This window comes from Artemia sp. Qi Xiang Cuo, unplaced genomic scaffold, assembly GCF_049724085.1.
Source record: "Artemia sp. Qi Xiang Cuo unplaced genomic scaffold, ASM4972408v1 HiC_scaffold_3319, whole genome shotgun sequence".
In the NCBI taxonomy this organism is placed as follows: Eukaryota; Metazoa; Arthropoda; class Branchiopoda; order Anostraca; family Artemiidae; genus Artemia; species Artemia sp. Qi Xiang Cuo.
The window spans coordinates 40,680-55,376 of NW_028300711.1; the positions used below are offsets into that span (position 1 = coordinate 40,680).

Genomic DNA, 14,697 nt, shown 5'->3' on the forward strand with positions numbered 1-14,697 from the left:
ATGAGCAATTACACAGTTCTTTATTATGACCACAAACTGTTTGATTTAATACTTCGGTTACTATGGGTTACGGTTCGTTCCTTAATGTAATTACAAACAGGAAAAAGCCTATGGCTTTTTCTTAATTGTTGGAACAGTAAGAGATGACCTGACTACAACTTACGATTATAACATCATTGATAAATCTTTAACATGAGTTAATGAAAATCACACCATCATTTTCAGCGAATTGAAATTTCTAGAGGTTTCAAGCTCCTATATGCAAAAATGTAAAATTTGGTATTTGTTTTTGGCAAAATTGCTTAAAAAATCAAGTATATTTGAAAAGACTTCTACATGAACAAACAAGTGATAAAAGTGAAGACAAGTGATAAAAGGGATAAAAACGCAGTTTTTTTTAAAAAAAAGCGATTCTATTTTTATTTTATTTTTTGTTTTTAATTAAAAAAGCCATTAGAACTTTTAATTTCTGTTCAAATAAGCCCTTTCGCAAAATTCTAGGACCTCTGGGTCGATACCATCACCCCTGAAAAAATAGGCAAATAAACACGCATCCGTGATCTTCTGGCAAAAAAAAATTACAAAATTCCACATTTTTGCAGATAGGAGCTTGAAACCTCTACAGTCGGGTTCTCTGATACGCTGAATTTAATGGTATAATTTTCATTAATATTCTGTGACTTTTAGGGGGTGTTCTTCCCTTTTTTGAAAATAAGTCAAATTTGCTCAGGCTCGTAACTTTTGATGGGTAATAATAAACTTGATGAAACTTAAACATTTAAATTCAGCATAAAAATACAATTCTTTTGATGTATCTACTGACATTAAAATTCCGATTTTTAGAGTTTCGCTTACTATTGAGACGGGTCGCTCTTACTATACAGTTCCTTACCACGAACTGTTTGATAATTAAAAAAGGCACTAGATGTTGCAATTTTCATGAAAATGAGCTATTGAACATTTCTCTATGACGTTCAAATGTCCTACTAGCTGAGGAGAAAGAGTTGAAAAAAAAGATGCTTTCGATGCAGAATATCGTGGCTGTAGCCCGTTTTCTTGTTTTTCAAGTGAATAAATCTTCCTCTTTATTCAACCCTGACAGGTATCAGCTACAGCTGCAGCCATGGTTTCAGTTATTATGGGCTTTATTTTTCCTTTTACTAGATTGCAACAACTACTACAACTTTGAAGTTAGAGTTCGTTCTTTACTATTATAATCATATAATAAATTATTTAAAAACTGTTTCCTAGAAAGCCTGCATGGCACAGTGGATAGCTTGTTGGTATTTTCCTCCGAAGGTCGCAGGTTCAATTCATGCAACAGACAGTTTTTACACATATCTTAAGTTAAAGTCCAAACAAAATTTCTATTAATAGCTAATTGACTAACACCATTTTTGATCAACTGTATCGATCCTTTATGTAAAGCTGTGCTTCACAATACGAGGAGGGAAAGTTTGCTGTGATGCTGTGATTTCAATTTGTTTAACGAAAATACCACGGGAAAACCATCCCTTATCTTAATTTGTTCTTTACTAGGTTTCAGCTAGATCCGATGAAACTTACATAGTCCCCATTTATAATTAATTATATCGATCCATTACGTATTCCTTATATTGTTTTGTCGAAAGATAAACCTGTATAAATATTGCATTCACTTATTACGTCATATATGGTTAAAATTTACGGTTACGTCACGCTTGTACATGAATTTTTTTTTTGTCAAATGTGATACTATTTTAAAAATTATTTGTATTTTAGTTGCAAAAGGCACTAGATGCAGCAATTTAGAACGCAATTTAAGCAGCTTTAAAATGAGCCATTAAACGGCTCTCTATGATTTTCCAGTGCCCAGCTAGCTGAGCAGATAAAAAACGGAAGAAAGATGCCGTCAATGCCGAATATCGTAGTTCAAGCCATTTTTCTTGTTTTCAAGCCAACATATTTTCTTTGTTGTTCAAGTCAAGAGACTGTAATTTTCTTATATAGGAGTTTCGGACAAGACGGTTCTAATAGTCTACTTTGGATCTGACTTTATTTTTAGGAGTTATGGGTTATTTTGTTTCTTAGTATGGGACGTGTTTGTCTCTTACTAGGCTGCTAGCTACCGCTGTAACCCGGATTAAAAATTATCTTATAGGCAAATATAACTACAGAAAAGAAACTGTGTCATTTATCTGAAAAGAAAAGAAACAGGGGTGGAACCCCAACACATCACCCCGTAAGATAAATTACCATCCATGATCGATTGTCTACTAATAATCACATATAACTTAATAAGTGACGTGACGTAATATCTAACACCGATTGCGTACTATTAACGATATATGACGTGATGACTTATCTCACGTAAAAATTCAAAAAAATTAATTTTAGTTTTAAGCTCAGAATTGCTTAAGTTATAAACGGCAAAAATATTTATGGAATCTGAGAAATAACTGTAATGTTTTTATTCAAATTAGACAAAACCTGAAAATTTTAAACTTAGTTTGTTTTTTGTCAGACATCTTGGAAGAAGCTGAGACACAAGTGTATTGTATCTGATGTGAAGAAGTTGGTATGGCTCAAAAATTTCAGTATGATGAATCTGGATCAACTTTTTACTATTTTTTGCTGTCCTTTTTGGCATTATTTCTTATACCTCTCACTTATTTTTTCTGGCCAAGAAAAAAAAAGAAGATCCAGAAAAGAAGATCAAAGAATGCAGCTGTGATAGATGTAAAATAAAGGATGGACTCTTAGAGAAGCAAAAGCATTTGAAGAATTTTAGACAATATGTAATTCAAAGTATACTTATTGGTGGATGGCTACTTTTGGTATTTGTTGCCTATAAAGCTCAGCAGTTTGACTATGAATATGCTAACTTTGATCCGTATGATATCCTTGGTATAGATATTGGAGCATCAAATGCTGAAATCAAGAAAGCTTATAAGAAAAAAGCTCTGGTCTTTCACCCTGACAAAGAAACTGGGGATGAAATACTATTTATGAAGTTAACAAAAGCTTACGATGCGCTAACCGATGAAGCTGCAAAAAGAAACTGGGAGCAATATGGGAATCCTGATGGCCCAAGTGCGATAAGCTTTGGAATAGCTTTACCCTCTTGGATTGTAGAAAAAGAAAATTCAATGCTCGTTCTACTAGTCTATGTTTTAATTTTTATGATTGTTTTACCTGTTACTGTGGGCATTTGGTGGAGTCGATCGATTAAATACTCAGGTGAGGTTCTGCTGGATACTTCGCAAATGTATTACTACTTTTTCCATAAGACGCCCAATATGATATTGAAACGGGTTATCATGGTATTAGGTGCATCTGCTGAGTTTCATGTCAAACACAATTCCGAGATCCAAGAAAGACCAAGTGACAACCAAAAAATTCCAATGTTGTTCAAAGATCTTCCGCAATTGAATGAAAAGAATAAGGAAAGGCCCTTATGTTTTTCTTATTCGGTGAAAGCAAGAGCATTAATACATGCCCATTTATCTCGTTTGCCCCTGAATCCCCATACTTTGGAAAAAGATAGAATAGCTGTTGTCAGGAAATGTCCTACGTTAATTCAAGAGATGGGCGTTTGTATAAGCCAGCTGATGATGTTAGCCCATGCTGGACGGATTAGCAAAATGCCAAACTTATGTTCATTAGAAAATGCTATGAAGCTATGTCCTATGATTGTCCAGGCCCTTTGGGACTACAAGAGTCCACTTCTTCAGCTGCCTCATGTTGAGGAAGATATGTTGAAACATTTCCATTCTAAAAAGTATCATGTTAAAACTTTAGAACACTTGGCAAGACTTGGTGAGGATGATAGGAGAATGTGTTTAAAAAGCTTAACTGAAGATCAGTATCGTAATGTATGTAAAGTTCTTGCCAATATGCCTTTGCTGGATGTTCAGACTAAAGTAGAAGTTGTCGATGATGAAGAAACAAATGTTATAACAGCTGGTGCAATTGTTACTGTCACAGTTTCTTTGTCAAGGAAATCATTTTCTTCCTTGTTGAATGTGGGAGGCGAATCCACTATTACTAGTGTACTACTAAATGAGCCTAAGATTAAGGAGGAAGAAGTTAAAGAGGAAAAAGAAGAAGAAGAAAAGAAGAAAACTCCTGTATGGAAGCCAAAGAATAAGTCCAGGAATGGTGGGGCTGGTAAAAAGGCCTCCAAAAAGCCTAGTCAACACAACAATGTCACTAAAACGCCCGTGGAACAGGGTCCTGAAGAAAAGAAAGAGGACAAGAAGGAAAATACAACCCCAAAGAAAAGGGCCCAAAGCAAAAAACAAACGAAGAAAAATGAAAGTGATAGTGAAGACTCTCAGATTGAAGATGATGAAACGGATTCAGATTTAGAGGATAGTTTATCTCAAGATGATAAATCTGAAAACAAACGAGGTGATGAAGATGATGAGGATTGGGATAAATTCCAAAATCCACTCAATAAACGGCAAAAATCATTAAAAGGAAAATCTAGAATATCACATTCCGTCCATTGTCCCTATTTTCCGGAGGATAAGCAAGAGTATTGGTGGGTTTACTTGACTGATAAAAAAACTCAGACAATGTTAACAGCTCCATTTTATGTAACTAATTCGGTGGATAAACCTTATAACGGCGTACAATGTCTAACAGCTTTGTCGAGGATGTAGGGGTCGTTTACCATTTCTTTTTCTCTGCAATTTTTTTAGTGGTCTATTTTTGCCCGAATTTTGCTGAGCTTTGTTAGTGGTCTTTATTCGTTTTTATTTCTATGGAGTTTTGCTAGGGGTCGATTTTTGCCGGATTTTTTCCTAGCTTTGCTAGTAGTCTTTGCCATTTTTTTATTTTAGATTTTTGGCCAAGCTATGCCAGTGGTCGTTTGCTATTGTTTTCAATAGAATTTTTTAAGGGGTTTGTTTTTGCCAGATTTGGGCGAGCAGCACCTTTCATATACGAATAATTTCTGTTGGTTTTAAGTTTTAATGTAGATCCTTAATTTCAGTTACAAAACTTGTTTTTTTATTTAATTTCTGAACGTTTTTCAACTAATGTAGGTTCGAATTTTGCTTACCGTACATGAACAATTAAAACAGAATTTGCATATTAATTTTACTTTTTGGCTAAACGGCTTTCTCGAAATTTCGATTTGACGTAACTTACGAATTAACTTACGTAACGAACTTCTATATTCGTAAATTTGTATTACGTATATTAGGGGATTCACCCCCTTGTCAATGCCTTGCTGTTTACGCTAAAAGTCAAATTTTGTTCCAATTCCTTAAGAATGACCTCTTAATCACAAAAGCCGTTAATTAGAATAAATATCTCTGATCAAAGTGCAAAAATAGCCTTGCAAACAATCTGACGTATCTTACGAACTAACTTACGTAATGAACTTATATATTCGTAAATTTGTATTACGTGTATTAGGGGATTCGGCCCCTAGTCAATACCTCGCTCTTTACGCTAAAATTCAAATTTTGTTTCAAATTTCCAATCGAATGAGCCTGTTTTGAACCTTCAAAATTCAAATGTGAAAAGAATTCAATATTTATAAGGCCCTTAGAGACATATCCTACAAAATTTGAAATATCTCTTTTCTTAAGAAGTGAATGAATCTCCAGATGATTAAGGATATAACTTCTGATTTTCCCGGGGTGAAAGCCCCTCTAATATTGCGGATATGATTTTTTTTATGGATATTTATACTTAATTTCGAAAACCAAATACTTTAAACGAGCTTGTTTTCTCGAGACATTTCTATGCAAAATTAAAATTTTGATTAAAGAATCGTGTTTGAGAAGAAACAGATACTAAATTTATAAAAGCAATTTTTTTTCAAACTTAAGTTAACAGAGTAACTTAAACTTAAAACAAACTTACAAAAACTGTTACTTGTTTGTGACTTAAAACAAAAGAAAGCATCCCGTATATAAGAAGGGCTGCCACTTCCTGGCCCCCTCGCTCCTTAGTAGTGTGCTATCTATTCGTCCGAGGATGGATCGTATAAAGCTAGCAAACACGTAATATTAGGAACTAAATATTCAGGGATGAGATTCTATAAGGCAAGCAGACAGGTTTTCTAAGGTCATGGGCCAAGCTGATCACATTTCCTGTCTTAATGTATACGAAGTGTAATCCATAGCGTTGAATGTCATACCAGAAAAAAATACCTGTTTTGGCCAAACGCTAATATATTCAATTTTTTAGCATAAAATAATGTTTCTACTAGCAATACAGCCAAGCCGGACATGTTTCTGAGTCAAAACTTGTCAAATAGATTGATAACCTGTATATTCATATAGTTCTATTAGTATTTCTACTTCTTGATATTTTCATTTCAATGCTCTTAGCCTTACAAGTAGCTGCAATACAAGTAGTAGTAGTAGCAGCATTAAATGTAGCAGTAACAGTAGTACAAGCAGTAGTGTAAAAATGTTTCCTTTTGGTCAGATGATCTTCCCCTTGAAGTATTCTCTGAAAGTTCCAACTTAATACCAAAATCAATTCTTAAGATACACTTTTTGATAATGTGCATGCATATAGCGTCTTTTGAATTAGTACAAAGTCCCCTCTGAGTTACCCCATTTTGGCAATCCTTATACACATAACGTCTTTTGATTTAGTTCAACACTCTCCTCAACATTCTCTGAGAGTTTAAATAAAATACTAGAAAGTCATCAGAGATTTGACTGATTTTTAAAAAGTTTTTTTTCCATAAGTTGATTTAATGTAAGTATTATTAAATAAGTTTGAAATATATTGTATTAAAAAGTCTTTCTTACTAAGTACGTATTTTTCTATGCAAATATTGCTAATACTTCATAAATTACAATGTTATTATATTACTTTTACACTACTACTAACTACTACTAAACACAAAGATAATAAAAAATACAACTGTTTTAACACCAGATCATGTAGACCCACGTCACCCAACCTATAGTCCCCTAATAAGTTTATACAAACGCAACGGCCTTGCCCCGTTCCATGAGTTTCTGAGGTGTAGCTAAGATGACGGGCCCTCGAGAGGATGGGACAAAATCGGCATGGAAAGCAGGGACGTAAAGAAACAAAAGCCATCACAGTAATTCGGAATTTTCAGAATCATCAGTGTAAGCCCAGAATTGGGGTTGTTGAGAAGGAAACATGCTAAGAAAACAATTCTTACTTCATAATATGCAGAATAATTGTAGTTAATACATTTTGACTGCGATTCCACTATACTTTACCCCCGCCCCCCGTCCCGCTAATTTGTAAACGGATAGACCCAAATAAAAATTTTACATGGATTTTGTAATGCTATTGTTTAAATACAACTATCCATAAATTGAATCAATGCTGATGAAATCAAGAAACGGAAAGTTGCCCCTGTGTGAAATTCTTCCTCCAAAAATTCCCCCTGGAAAATTTTCCCCACATGTAAAATTTAGCAGCCAAAGGAAAATTAAGACAAATAAACAGAGGGAAGAAAAGAAGGAATTCTGGAATATGCTACTTATATTCCAAAATACATACAGGACACAATAGTATGCAGAGCAATAGATTAGTTGTAAAAGATGTACACTAATATACCAATTGCCCCCTTATAGAAAAAGTTACGTGTTTGTCTTTTATATCAATTCGAATCTAAAAAGAGATCTAAAACCAGTACAATCTGTACATCCCTGAACTATCCTGAGCTGCAAAGTCAATTGTTGAAAAATAGTGCAATTTTAGTTGTCTAAAAACCGAAATTAATCATTTTCAAGGTTCTATGTAATTTGTTGTATACTTTAATGTCTCTTGAATTGCCACAACTACTCACTGTGTTGTCATAATTGATACTGAAACTACCACAGAAAATTCACAGATTCTTCAAAAATGATTTATTGAAAGCAAATTGTAAGTCTGTAGTTCCTTATACTTCAATCGCTCACCTCTAGAATTTTTAGTATGAGATGGTGATTCATAAGCTTCGGCACATTCACACAACAAATGACAATAAGGATATTTAGTATTGAATTTCTTCCTGCAATTGTAAGTTGCTGGCAATTTTGTAAAGACAAGAGGCTAGTTTTGTTGGGAGCCTATCAACGGAACGTTTGGAACTGGATGTAGGTCCGACTGACTGCCAGAGGCTCAGGAATCGCAATTGAAGACTCAAAAGCATGCTTTAAGATGTTATATTAGAAAGGGGTCCTTTTGAAATGGTATTTAAAGCTCTTTTCAGGTGGGATAAACTCCTGAGGCTCTCCTTTTCACGGAATAAATGAGCATGTAGGACATTTGATCCTCTGATAACTTCAGGACTCTTAACATACACTGTTGAAAATATTTAAAAGGAAACTTGATGTTATCTATGTACCGATTAAAAAAAATAGATATTTATTTAGTTGCTTTTATGCTCGTTTAATTTTTGTTTAATATTTTTTTTGTTATTATTGTTTTATTCAAATATTGATCTGCTCTATGCTCTGCTTGTTCTGCTTTACTGCGTTTCCTGGTCCGATTTTTAGACTCCAAATGTTTGCTTTTCTTCTTTATAATATTTGCAAGTTTTTCCGTGATTTCTATAGTGTGGTTTACAAGGCTCTGAGTCCGAGTGTTGTTTTGTTGCCTCGTCAAATCTCTTTAATCGTTGTTTCTCTTGATGTTTAGCCTTCTTCATGAGTGTTTTAGCCACTTGTGCTGCTGACAAAGGAACTTCTTCCTGCCCCTTTGGTTTCTTCACTGTTCTCCATAATTTTTCTCTCAAAGAAGGTTTTCTTGGCGATGGCCCAGGTTTAGCTATATCGCTTTCTGTCGAAGAATTTTCTGTGTCACATTCTGTTAGCTCGCGTCTGGTAGATGGCGTTTGTTCCAAAAGCCAGTTAAATTATTTTTAATAATTCAAAAATGAATAATCAAAACATGAATATGTTTTGATTATTCATTTTTGAATTATTAAAATCATTTTTATTCATTTTATTCATACAGCTATACATAAATGACTGCAAAGCCGTGGTTTCTCAATGAGTTACAATATTTAAACGATTGTTTTTGGGGTTTAAGGGGGGAAAAGGTACCTAGAGTTACTTTTAGATTTTATGCACCAAAAATAACTTAGAAAGCAAACAAAACATATTAGTTGAACATATTCATGTTTTGATTATTCATTTTTGAATTATTAAAATCATTTTTATTCATTTTTATTCATACAGCTATACATAAATGACTGCAAAGCCGTGGTTTCTCAATGAGTTACAATATTTAAACGATTGTTTTTGGGGTTTAAGGGGGGAAAAGGTACCTAGGTTACTTTTAGATTTTATGCACCAAAGATAACTTAGAAGCAAACAAAACATATTAGTTGAACATATTCATGTTTTGATTATTCATTTTTGAATTATTAAAATCATTTTTATTCATTTTTATTTATACAGCTATACATAAATGACTGCAAAGCCGTGGTTTCTCAATGAGTTACAATATTTAAACGATTGTTTTACAGTGGATGATGATGATGCATGGGTGATAGACAGCTTTACGTACAAAATCATACCTAAATCCGCGGAAAAGTTGCTTGTTTTGGAATTTGTGTGGAAATTTGTTGAAGCCGGTGTTGAGTACACGAATAAAATTCGCTTTTTAGATTCCTTCAGTATAGGCCCCTAAATCTTGGATTGAATGAGTTCAAACACATACCATCGATGACGATAAAAATGCGGGTCCCCGTGTACAGCTGAGATTTCCACATGGTTTCGTAGTTGTAGAAGGTCATGAGCATAACACATGAGGTTTCTTAGTGTAACATGTTGTTAGTCATCATGGAAAATCGTGACTAACGGGTCTAGTTTAGTGCACGGGGCTCCGACGCACTTTTCCCCTCTAAAGAAGTTGACAAAGTAACTTGTGGCTCGAAAAATTGACCAAATAGTGACCAAAATAATACCACTTTACCGGGTCAGAATTAGCTTTTCTCGAATTCTCGAAGACGTTATTCACCATTCCCAAATCTTAATTTTTTCATTGTGTTTCTTTTTATCGTTTATTTATATTTACTTGGCATATAAAGGTACAATGAATCACAAGAAAATGGAACCTTTTGATAGGCACGATATAAAAAAAAAACCATTCAGATACATGTATCAAACTAAACGGCGTCACCGAGCATGAGATCAATTCCCCTTAGACTTCTTATTCAGCACCAATGTGATCTGAGTTTGCTTTCGTTTGTGAATGTTATCAATCTTTTTTTCTATAGCTGCAACACCTTTGGTATGAAAGTTCAGTTCAGTTCAGCCTTTGGTATGAAAATTCAGTTCAAATCAACGTGGCTTGGGCAACATTGATTTCTTCCAGATTATTGCGGTCGAACCCTTTTTTTAGTCTATCAACTACCTCTTAACAAACTGTCGGTAACATTTTGTTTGGACGCACATCTTTCTCGTTGTGTTTGTAGATCTACCTGCAGATTCGACAGCTTTTCCTTTCTTTTTTCTAGATCTTCTAGAACCTTAGCTTCTTCTGGGTTAGTTTCTCACTTCTTTTTTGTAGCCTCCTCTTGAGCTTTCTCGTGTTCACACTGAGCTTCATGATGGTTCAAGAAACTGGCTCGAGCTCCCCGTGTAAGCTTCATCAGATCATATATGATAAGAAAATTGTCAGGCTTGCCTCCAAACATTTTCAACCCGTCAGCAACTGTCAGCTTCTCACTGAACTTTCTTTCTCCCATTGCTGCTTTCTGTTCGGACATAATCTTTCCTGATGGTGAGAAACCCCTTTCAATATTTGCAGTTCCATGGGATAAACAGAGTACTGCCTTGACAACACCTGCAAGATTTGGGTACTTACGTTTCCAAAACAAATCTTCACCACACAGAATATTCAACCATTATTCGTCAACTCTCGCGGTAGCTGCCTAGTCTGGATCCTTCTAAAGCTGCATGAGCTTCCCCTCGTCATCCAAAACATCTAATCTTGAGACACCAACTTGCAGTTTCGTAGCTATGAAACCAATATCTTTCGAACTTCTTGCTGTACTCTCTGCGGGATGAAAGCATCTGAAGCTCTTCAGGAGTCTGGCAGAGTCGCTGTTCGAGGAGATGTCTTTTAGCAAGTAGGAAGCTGAAGCTCTGAAGTGATCACGTACCCTCATCAAGAAAGATTTCTTATTACGTCCTTTAACATCTTTAAGGTAATCAGAAGACCATACGATGTCCGCTAGGCTCTTCATATTTGACAAATCATCAAGTAGTTTAGCATCTAACCTCTTAGCCATTGCTTCAGCACTCTTTTGCGATGACAGCAAATAGAAATAAAACTGGTAGGGTTTGCTTATGAAATATATTGAATTATGCTATGAAAAAAAGAGAAGAAAATGGTCGAGTATCTACTCCTGACTCACTATAAATGTGTCCAGTACCATAGATAAATCTTGTATTTATCGAGATGAAATGTCAATGCTACCAAATATATTTTGTCAATAGTTTTTGCTTACATATTATCGCGATACCTAACAAGGCATTTTGGTGCTTGTGTATAATATGGTACCCACAAAATAAATCAAGTTTGTTTAATGCTAATGAACAAAAATAGGATGAATATATAATAGTTTAGTAACAAATTTGGGCTATACATTTGCACCTTAGGGGGGTGGGAGGGGGAGGGGGTAAAGCATAGTATATATTGAATACGTAACATAACCTAGGTACCTCCCCCCCCCCCCTTAAACTCTAAAAAACAGCAGTTTAAATATTGTAAATGCAATGAAAACCACGCTTTGCATTCCATTTCTCTATTGCAAATACCTCTTTGGCGGGTTGCGTGTCTGGTTTCCTTGATACAGTTATAGCGGCGGGTACCAGATAGTGCACAAGTACCGGCATGTTTTCCCATTGTATAGTCTTTTCATATGGTCTTTTCTTTTCATATTAAAGTAATTAACGGCAATTTTACATTTATGTAAGAACCAACAAAATGAAGGCATTCTCTTTTGATCTGTATTTACAACTTTTTATGGGGTTGTTTAGCAGTTTCCTTAACATCTTTTTTTGAATGTCCTCAGGCTAATCCTATAGTTAATTAAAATTTAAACAATATTTCGCCAAATTGGATCATCGATAAAATGTCATGCTATATAATTTATCAGGTTTTTTTTTCTTAACTCATATCTAATGCCGGACAACGCTAAAATCAAATATATTTGGTTTAATATACCTTCCTTCCTGTCGATTTTAGAGCCAAAGGATATCTCTCGCCAGATATCTAAAGAGAGGAAGGCCTAATTATTGGCCACACCTGAATAACTTAAATAACAATAATTTAAATGAACATACACATTATACGGACCCGCAAGTAAATTATATGTTCGGTAACTTCCTTTCTACTTCTAATATTATAAATGAAATTCGGAAAACCTTACGTAAAAAAACTATATATGAAATGGTATGAGTTATTCTGCCAAGCTGTTAAGCCCTGGACGCTTCAGTTTTCTACTGATCATACTGACCTTCTTCAATCACACTTTACTCGTCACTGTTTGTGTTTTCAGATATTTCAGGGAGGAGAAATTTAATATCTTGTCCTCAATACCTCGCTCTTTACGCTAGTAAAGTTTTGTATTGTTTTGAAAAATATAGTTATGACAAAGTCAAACTGTAGCATAAAAAACAAGGCGTTGATGAGAGATCAGCCGCTTTTATATACGGAATAATTCTGTTCGTTTTAAACTTTAATGTCGCACCTTACTTTCAGTTAAAAAACTTTTTTTTTTATTTAATTTCTGAACGTTTTGAATTAATGCAGGTTTTGATTTTGGTTAATTGCATATGAATAATTAAAACGTAATCAGAATATTAATTTTACTTTTTTTTAGTTAAATAGCTTTCTCGAAAGTTCTTTAATTTTATTTACGAACGTTTTTATTAGTATTAAATGTACGTTACTTACGAATTAACTTCCATAACGAACTTCTCTATTCATATAGTTATATTACGTATATTAGGGGGTTCACCCCTAGTTAATACCTCCCTCTTTACACTAAAGTTCAAATTTTATTCCAGCTCTTTAAAAATGACCCCTTAATCACACAGGCCGTGAAATTAGAATAAATAGCTCTTATGAAAGTACTAAAAATATTTAGCGTAAAGAGCGAGGTATTGACAAGGGGGAGAACCTAATCATATACGTAATAATTTCTGTTCATTTTAAGTTTAAATGTTGCTCCTTACTTTTAGTGGAAAAACTTGTTTTTTTTTAAATTTAATTTCTGATAGTTTTTTAAATAATGCTGGGAAATCCGGCACCCCCTTCATAGCGATGTCCCTTACCCCACGGAAAGACCCCCCAAGTAACCCCGAACACCCACAACCAGCAAAAATCCCGCCTGAAAACGTCTGTATGCTTCCCAATAACCAATTATATATATATATATATATATATATATATATATATATATATATATATATATATATATATATATATATATATATATATATATATATATATATATATATATATATATATATATATATATATATATATATATATATATATATATATATATATATATATATATATATATATACTTATATAATATATTTATATATAATTATAATAATTATAATAATTAATTATAATAATTCTATAATTATAAGAATTATTGAAGAACTAATCGTTTGAGGAATTACAAGTCCTAAAAAGAAAAAAATTTGGCACTGTGGTTCTAAATGTACAATTTTTTTCATAGTTTCGCTATCATTTTTTAAATATATTTAGTAACTATTAGGCCTCATTAATTATCTATTAAAAGTAAAGAGTGAATTTGATTCAATCCGAGAAGAAAAATAAATAACCTAGAGTTTAATATCTATAAAATTTAAATATTCAGGTAATTGACATTTAATGTTCAAGTAAATGTTCAAGTAATTGACATTATACATCTTTTTCCTGTCGTTTTCCCCAAGAGAGAATTTCCTTTCAAGAAATTCGTTTAAAGATGAAACAATTATTAAAAGCTTGTCTATTATATAGAAATTAAATAAAAAAACAAGTTTTTTTAGCTGAAAGTAAGGAGCAACATTAAAACTAAGAAAGAACAGTAATTAGTCCGTATATGAAGGGGTTGCCCCCCTCCTCAATACCTTATTTTTTCCCTACTTACCTGTTTTATAATCTAATAAACTAAAAACATTTTTTGCAGTTCCAATGGCTACTATTTTTCCATTCGTAGTATAATCAGCATGTTCAATATGACCCAAAAACTTCAGACTCCTAGAAAAAACACACTAACTAGAACAAATGGCTAAAGAGTGAACAAATTTAGTTCCAAATTAATTTCAGTTGATAGCCCTAGAGAGCGGTATTGAACCACATTTTTCGTACAGCCTATTTTTTTAAATACGGTCAGTGAGTCGGGTACCCAGAACAATCTTTAAGCAATTTCTCTGGAAAAAATCTAGTAAATCTTCATCTGGTTTTCGAAGCACCCATACTTCAGAGCCATATTTGAATACTGTCATCACTATAGCTTCTAATATTCTAATCTTGGTTTGCAGACTTCTCTTCCTATTCTTCCAAACTTTTTTTAACTGGAAAAAAAAAAAAAAACCCTGAGCTTTGACGATTATAATTTTTACATCTTAACTGCTCCCACGACCTTTACTAATAATAATACCAAGGTAAGTGAAGCTGCCAACCAGATCAATTTTTTCATTACCCAACGCCACCTTTTTATCTTCACTTATTCCTAGCCTTAGC

The 14,697-nt window shown here is 33.6% G+C and overlaps 1 pseudogene; it reads left to right on the forward strand.

Moving 5' to 3' along the window:
• Positions 1-2,559: 2,559 nt before the first annotated feature.
• On the forward strand, positions 2,560-4,646 carry LOC148938417 (translocation protein SEC63 homolog pseudogene; annotated as a pseudogene).
• The last annotated feature ends 10,051 nt before the right edge of the window (positions 4,647-14,697 follow it).